At 34.1% G+C, this 7500-nt stretch overlaps 1 protein-coding gene across 8 annotated transcripts in view; it reads left to right on the top strand.

Moving 5' to 3' along the window:
* LOC119573221 (constitutive coactivator of PPAR-gamma-like protein 1) overlaps window positions 1-7500 on the top strand; it is a 91906-nt gene that overhangs the window by 38483 nt on the left and 45923 nt on the right. The window lies entirely within an intron of this gene.

A 7500-nucleotide genomic window follows, 5' to 3' on the forward strand; every position in this document is an offset into this window, starting at 1 on the left:
CATTTGTTTCTTTTCTGTCTCACTTTCATGTTGGTCTCTCTCTCTGATGTACATGTTTTTCTCTTTCTGGGTCCAACCCTCCATCTCTCCCACATCTGTATCCTTTTCCCAGCCTTTTTACATTAGGTGGGTTATTCCAAATCAGGGGGATGTAAAAAAAATGTGGGGAATAAATAATGTAAAATGATAAACTTCAGAAAATTTAAAACAAGGTAGCTGTACTAGGAAATGATCCATAATAATATATTTTCTTTGAAAGTCTTAAATGAAATGTTTATACCAAGTTTCTTGAAGAAATGTACATTTTAGTTTGATTCCTATAATTGTAATTTGATTGTATTTTTTTTTTTTTTTTTTTTTTTTTTTACTTTCTTTTTTCTCTTTCTTTTCTTTTCCATGGTTGTATGTGTGTGCTTGTGATGGGGAGTGAGGGAATGAATGTTTATGTATTGCTGTTCTTCTGACATCTAACTTTATGTCAGAATGTGTTTTTTGCATGTATTTTTTTATTGTTTGTAAAATGTCTTCAATTTATGTACAAAGTAAATATTCTGTTAATATACATAACTGTGTACTCTCATGTATGTGCATGGATGCATGAAAATGAACATAAACATGTCTGTATTTGTGTATGTACCTGTCTGTATCTCAAAAATTTCATACACAAATAGTCATGGACATGAGATGATACAGGCCTTCATTCACAGAAGCAACAGCTAGCACAGCCACTACCCTCCCCACCTCCTTGTTCACAGATACAGACCCTAGGTCCTGTTCAGACAAAGATAATTATGTGTTTAATTTTTTTGTTGTGAAAGATTGTAGGGATTTTGTATTGGAAGAAAATTTGTAAGAAAATAAATGTTTATAATAAGTTGGGATAAAGAGAGAAGAAACTAAGAAAAAGCAAACAAAGTAATACATTCAACTATTTATGTCATAAAGCCTGAAACAGCCTGGATTTTAGAAAAAGGGGGTGGCAGCTGTGGTAGAAAATAGGTTAGACATCCAGAGTTTCTGAAGAAAAGGAGCCTCTGTATTCCAGCTTGCATGATTGAGTTGTTTGCCTTTGGAGCCTGCCAATGACGTATAAGTTATTGATGAATTTTCAACTTTAGATATTATGTTGACAAATCACAAATATTCTTCAGGCACATACCCACTGTAGCCTCTGTTTATGCCAATTCATTATATATGATGGCCTTTAGCCCATTTGCCTGCAGAGTTTTGGTAAATGGGGAATAATTTAAGGTAAAACTTCGTAAATACATTTAGAAAAAGTTATAACTAATTTAGTCAATAGATTATAAACTAAGTAGAAGGGCCCTTTTCATATTTATAGGGTTATTAAATGGTGTCTCTTTAGTTCATGGTCTCATAGGTGATTGTACTCTTTGATTTTTCTTTTCATTAATTTTGATTACACATAAATTGGCACAGAAGTACTTAGTCATTTATTACGCCTACCTGATCTCTGTCTTCCTCATTCCTTGAGTTATCATTTCATGTACTTTTTTATTTTCTTCTTATTGTTAATGATGTTAGAATGATGATAATAACAAATAACAATAAAGGAAATAAAGTCAGTAATAGTAAAAAATAGGGAAAAAATCCCCCCAAATAAAGGAATGGACTAAACAGAAGTATTAGGTAAGTCTTGCTATTGTCTCCTTAGTGAGAAAGCACTTGTGAAGTCATCTGTGTGTAGAAAATAAATAAATAAATAGATAATTAAGATAAACAGACTACAGTGAATAGTATACGTACCTGAAACCAGTTAATTATGATAAGTAATAATAATATTTACGTCTTATCATTACTATTGTTTTTATCAGTTTTATTTCTTTATTCTTATCATTATCATCATTCTTATTATCATTATTTTTTTTATCATTACAATCATTATTCTTAAAAAAAAAAATTCTCTAGGATATTTATGCCCTTTACAAGACAAAAGTTCACATCTTGAGCAAAAAGTATCTTCTGAAAGTACTTTTAAAGGCAAAGAATACACTGCTTATGAAAATATTAATAGTATATAGCAAAGTGAATGTATAATGGGCATATTTGATGTGATAGATTAGTAAAAGCCTCATAAATTAGATCAGATAAAGGTCTGATAAGATCAACAGAAACTAATAGTAGACTGCATATCCATTCAGCACTGATAGCTTTGATTTAAAGTTCAAGTGAATTGGGATAAAAGCATTGCACGTTCATTATTTTTTTCCACATTGCTCTTTCTTGTAAATGTATTGTTATGGACATGGAATTGTGTATTGAAATATTATTTTGGACCTTTTTTTTTTTCATTTTGCTTCCTTTTCTTTGCTATTGTCATTTTCACCCGCTTGTAATACCTTAACCCATTGGATCTTGGTGATGTGACCAGGACATCATGAAAAAATTTGGCTGAGGACCGGGGTGATGAGAATATGCCATCGTGAAAGAATTTGGCTGAGGGCTAGCTGATAGGTGTCTCACCATAAGAGCACAAAGCTCTTGAGGAAGAAACTCAGTAGGCATTTAGAAGGGGCTCTTGTTTTATTTCCACTGGTAAATAATAGTGGAATGTACTCTTCATGAGCCATGCTTTGAAGAGCACCAGCTCCAGGGAGGATGCTATTTCCATGCTCAGGGTCCTGTTCCTACCTGCTGCATATGGTTTGCAGAGTGTTTTACAGAAAATTTGATAATACATAATATTTTTTAAAAATATATAAATAACACAATGATACTTCCTGTTATTGTTATTAACAAGAGTTGTAGACTATCTGGAGATAATATGGAGTCTGCTCAAGGAAAACAGGATGATACCATCATGATACAATATAACAAAAGATAAATATAGAAAATGACAAAAAAAGAGCAAAAAACATTACTGCAAAAAGAGAGAGAAAATCATTCAAAGAGGAGGCAATATATGAGTGTTTGTGTGGGCCGGGCAAGCAAGTCGTACACCTTGGAGAGTTGCCACTAATGCTTGGATTTTGGTCCATGTGTGGGCCATGAGGCACCCAGATCCAACTGGTTAATATGTTTTCCACTTATTATCAGCCCTGCTGTCAGACATGAACTATATTCAAGATGTATTTGTTTAAAATGACAAAAACTGAATATAGTAATGATGTTCTGGCTTTGTGGTGTTTATTGTAAGATCAGTGAAGGAGCATTTCCAAAACGTATCTTTATTTGAGAAAATGTATAACTTGTCTGCATTGTCTTCTCTTCTCACATTTCTTTCTCTGTTAGCTATGTACCTAGTGTTTTTTGGGAGAGCATTGACTAAAAACAAGTGGTTCTTATATTTTTTTCTTCAAGAAAAGGGGAAGGTATTGCTTGAATACAAAAATGGCTTCTCCTTGCAGGTATTGAAGCTTTTTCTTAGCATCACTTTCATTTCTCTCTATTCTACAGTGTATCGCTCTTTCTTCTGTATCACATAATGTACTTTCTCATACTCAGTCTTAAGGTTTCCCATTTTGTAGTATTTCCGAATCTGTTGCATGCTTTATAGAGTAATCATTATCTCTCTTCCAGTCTTAATTGATATTGATTTTGTTCTTCATTTTTGTCTTCCTTATATGTCATTCTTTCTGATTGTACACTGATTCCAATTTCACTTCATATTCATTGTATATCTTCTCTTATATGATTTTCTATTATTCTCCTTTCCTAGTTCATCATCATCTGTTTCGTGTGGCTTTGCATTTCACCTGTGTTTGCTGCTTGTTCTTTTGTTCTTCAGTTTTCGTTCATCTGCTCTCCTTCCCCTTTCAGTTCTTCTGATTTTTTCCACTTTCCACTTTCCTTACCTGCTTTGTCATATGTCATAAGGGCAAAAAAATATATATATATTCCAATGCTGTTGATAGAGGTTTAATTTTTATTGTTAATCCTTGTTTTGTAATAAGAGTAACTTGAAAATTTTATTTGGTTTATTTGAGTTCTAGAGTTCTAGGTGTGACGGTTTTAGATAACAAAGAGCTGTAATTTTTTTTTTTTTTTTTTTATCTCTATTTACATAAATCAGATGTCATCATATTTGTATTTGTGTGTGTGTGTGTGTGTGTGTGTGTGTGTGTGTGTGTGTGTGTGTGTGTGTGTGTGTGTGTGCGCATTTGTATACATGTGCACATGCTTGTGCGTGTATGTATTTATTCTTGTATGTGAGTGTGAGTGAGAGTGTAGTGCATTGTAAGTGTGTGTGCGTGCGTGCGTGCGTGCGTGCGTGCGTGCGTGCATGCATGCATGCATGCATGCATGCATGCATGTATGTGAGAGAGAGAGAGAGAGAGAGGGAGAGGGAGAGGGAGAGGGAGAGGGAGAGGGAGAGGGAGAGGGAGAGGGAGAGGGAGAGGAGAGGGAGAGGGAGAGGGAGAGGGAGAGGGAGAGGGAGAGGGAGAGAGAGAGAGAGAGAGAGAGAGAGAGAGAGAGAGGGAGAGGGAGTGAGTGTGCATGTCTGTGTAGAACTTTTACCTATTCTATTTGTTTTTATTCATTTTGAAATTTCATATTTGTATTTCTATTTTTATTTGTTTATTTTATTTTATTTATTTATTTTTTTTAAGTAAGAACCATGTTTGGTGGGTAATAATTGTATGTATAGGAGGAACTTGTTATTTTGTAAAGAAAATGAAGGACCCCTTTATCTCCAGATGACGTTGGGTTTTTGCCATGACCGATTTGGGTGCAGCTGCGGGCTTGGGGTCATTCAGTTCATGATACTAGGAAGCAGGCATTTTTTATGCTGTTCTCTATAAGTTCCCCTCATGCTCAAATCCCACAATCCCATTGTCTGAAGGATAACAAGATGTGTGATGCTCCATCTGGCTAGTGTTCTGTTTAAAAGGGGATATTTCTCATATAAATCATTCAACTGCTTTACCTGGAAAATCATGCTCCAAAACATGTGCTTTCTTGTTGCTGCTGTGAATTTGTAAGTACTTTTCACCCTAGTTTACATAACATCTTTCATCTACTCAGAGTGTAACACACTTGATTTGTTGAAATAGATACTTATCTACATGATCAAGTTACTTAAACTGAATATTATACATCTCTGAATATGCAGGAACATGTTAATTATTTTAGATACAAGTGATACAAAATTAAAGTCATCTCTTTGTTGATGTGCCATGGTGAATGCAGTGCACTGTCTGCATTTGAAATAGAGGCAATCCCAGTCAGCCACATATACTCCCCAGAGAGGAGGCACAGCAACCCCCAAATTGACTAGGGTTTGATAAAGGTGAATAATGTATTTTCCTTTTGAAGTGGTGACAAGAAAAAAATGTAAAGGCACTTTTCAAAATGTTAATTGTTATTTCACAACAAAATATAATGTTTATACAGATATATATATATGAAGAATTTCCTAAGTATTTTACCATTCAGAATTTATGAGTTTTGACATGCCCTAAGACAGTTTGAAAAACATCTATCCATATAAGCCTACTTGACCCTTTGACTTTAAGATCCCTCTTGAAAAGATATTAGCATTTGCAATAAATCCAAATGGTGTAATATTTCTAAGGGAGAAGCCAGGAGTTATAAAGTTTTGGACCAGCAACCATTCTGAGCCTGGTACTCTCCAATCCGTCATCAGACCCAGTTTCTAGTGCAGTGACAGGATCAGTGAAAAGGAAACTATGACTAACCACCATGATGACTAAAGGAATGGCATTGGATGTAGTCTGTTTCCAAGAATAAGCCATGAAACTTTTTTTTTTTCCATTATCTTTCTCTGTCCCCCTCACTCCATTTTCCCAGATGAATTTTACAAATATGTTGTATGTTATGCAACAAATTAACTCTGGAAATTTTTGCTTTTTGAAGTTGCAATAAGTGGACAATTTACAAAAATAGGTTATTTTGGTTACCAGTCTTCATCTTATGTGCTAGCTTTCTTCATGCTGACTTCTGCTGAATGATGGCCAGTGGCAAGGCAACAGCTTTGCAATTGTTCAGTGTTTGTTTGACTAGATTTAAGGCTGCACGGAAGGATTGGGACCATATTTTTAGAGCAAAAGACTTAGTACTTGGTGTAGATGTGTTGCTCATTAATATTATTATTAACTAGGGAATATTTTGTATCCTTTTATGATGTTGCCCATTTGTATGCATTACTTTTAACTCTTAGAGGTGGTATATTGTACTTGTGTGTTTGTAGTTAATTATATGCATTTGTATTTCACTTTTTCCCATTCTTGCTAACTTCTCATGTGACTCAATTTATGTTTATAATTTTTTTGCCATTTACTTTTTTTCAGATTATGTTAATTGCCTTTTTCTATCCTTATTGGTGAGGTAAGTGACCCAGTGAGAGACTGTGTGAAAAGCTCCCTAACTTGGATATACATGAGGGCATATATGTATTTGTGTGTGATTGTATGTGCATGTGTATATGAGTGTCTGTGTAATAATTAACATTCCTGTTAGTGCACTTGTGTGAGAGAGAAGATGTGTGTCTGGAGTGACTATTCACTGCTCAACACAGCAAGCTGCTGTTATTCTGTCTGTCAGTATTCAGTTTGCCACCTAGGCCTCCTGTCTGAGTCACGCCATTTTTTAAGCCAATGCTGCACCACTTTGCCTTCTCTTTTGATTTTTATGGATCTGGTGGAAAGCATTCACCACCTCTCTAATGTTATTATGTTCCAGCACTCAGGGCTGTCATTTCCTCAACTAGTAGATGGCAATTTCTTCCTTTATCTATTTAGTGTTCAGTATAAGATTTTTTTTCCTTTCTTTCATTCTCTCTTCCTTTTTTATTTATTTTAATTTTTATCCATTTTTTTGTGGTATAAGGTATATAGCACAATCAGACTTGTAAAAGCTAAAATTATTGACATTGTGTCAAAATTGTGTAGAAAAGTTTAAGTAGTCCAGAGTTTAGAGTCAAATGTTTGTTAATGGGTAAGATAGCAGTAAAACTTTGTCTCCTTCTGTCACATGGAGAATGGATTTACAGAATACATGTGGTAGAATGTCACATAAGGAGTAGGCTCTATGGTACCTACATGTTTTCAGCATGACAAAGTCAGCAGATGCTTCTTTTATCTTACTGTATGCATAAGTTAGATGGTTTAGTGTGTCCTTCTTTTTATTACTTCAAGACAAGTAGAAATATGAGTCCAGCCATAGAAAGACCAATTATTTATTTTGTAAGAGGAATATTAGATATATAAGGAAGAAATTGTGTAGTGAATTATAGGACTTAAAACTTCTAATTTAGTGAATATGTTTTAATAGAGGAAATATTTTGTGTGTGTAAAGTATTACTAGATGAGGTAATGAAATATATATGAACTGAAATATTGTGAATCAGTAATGGAAATTGTGATGTATTTATAATATTAAAATTCCAGATGTATTCTTACTTTTTTTCCCCTTTAAAACAGAAATCAAATCAAAACTCATATTAATGGTAATCATACATTGGCAATCTATTTATCAATTCAGTAGTTAACCCCCATGGGACTTTATGAAAAGTTTGAA

The sequence above is a fragment of the Penaeus monodon genome, chromosome 5 (genome assembly GCF_015228065.2).
Source record: "Penaeus monodon isolate SGIC_2016 chromosome 5, NSTDA_Pmon_1, whole genome shotgun sequence".
Taxonomy (NCBI): domain Eukaryota; kingdom Metazoa; phylum Arthropoda; class Malacostraca; order Decapoda; family Penaeidae; genus Penaeus; species Penaeus monodon.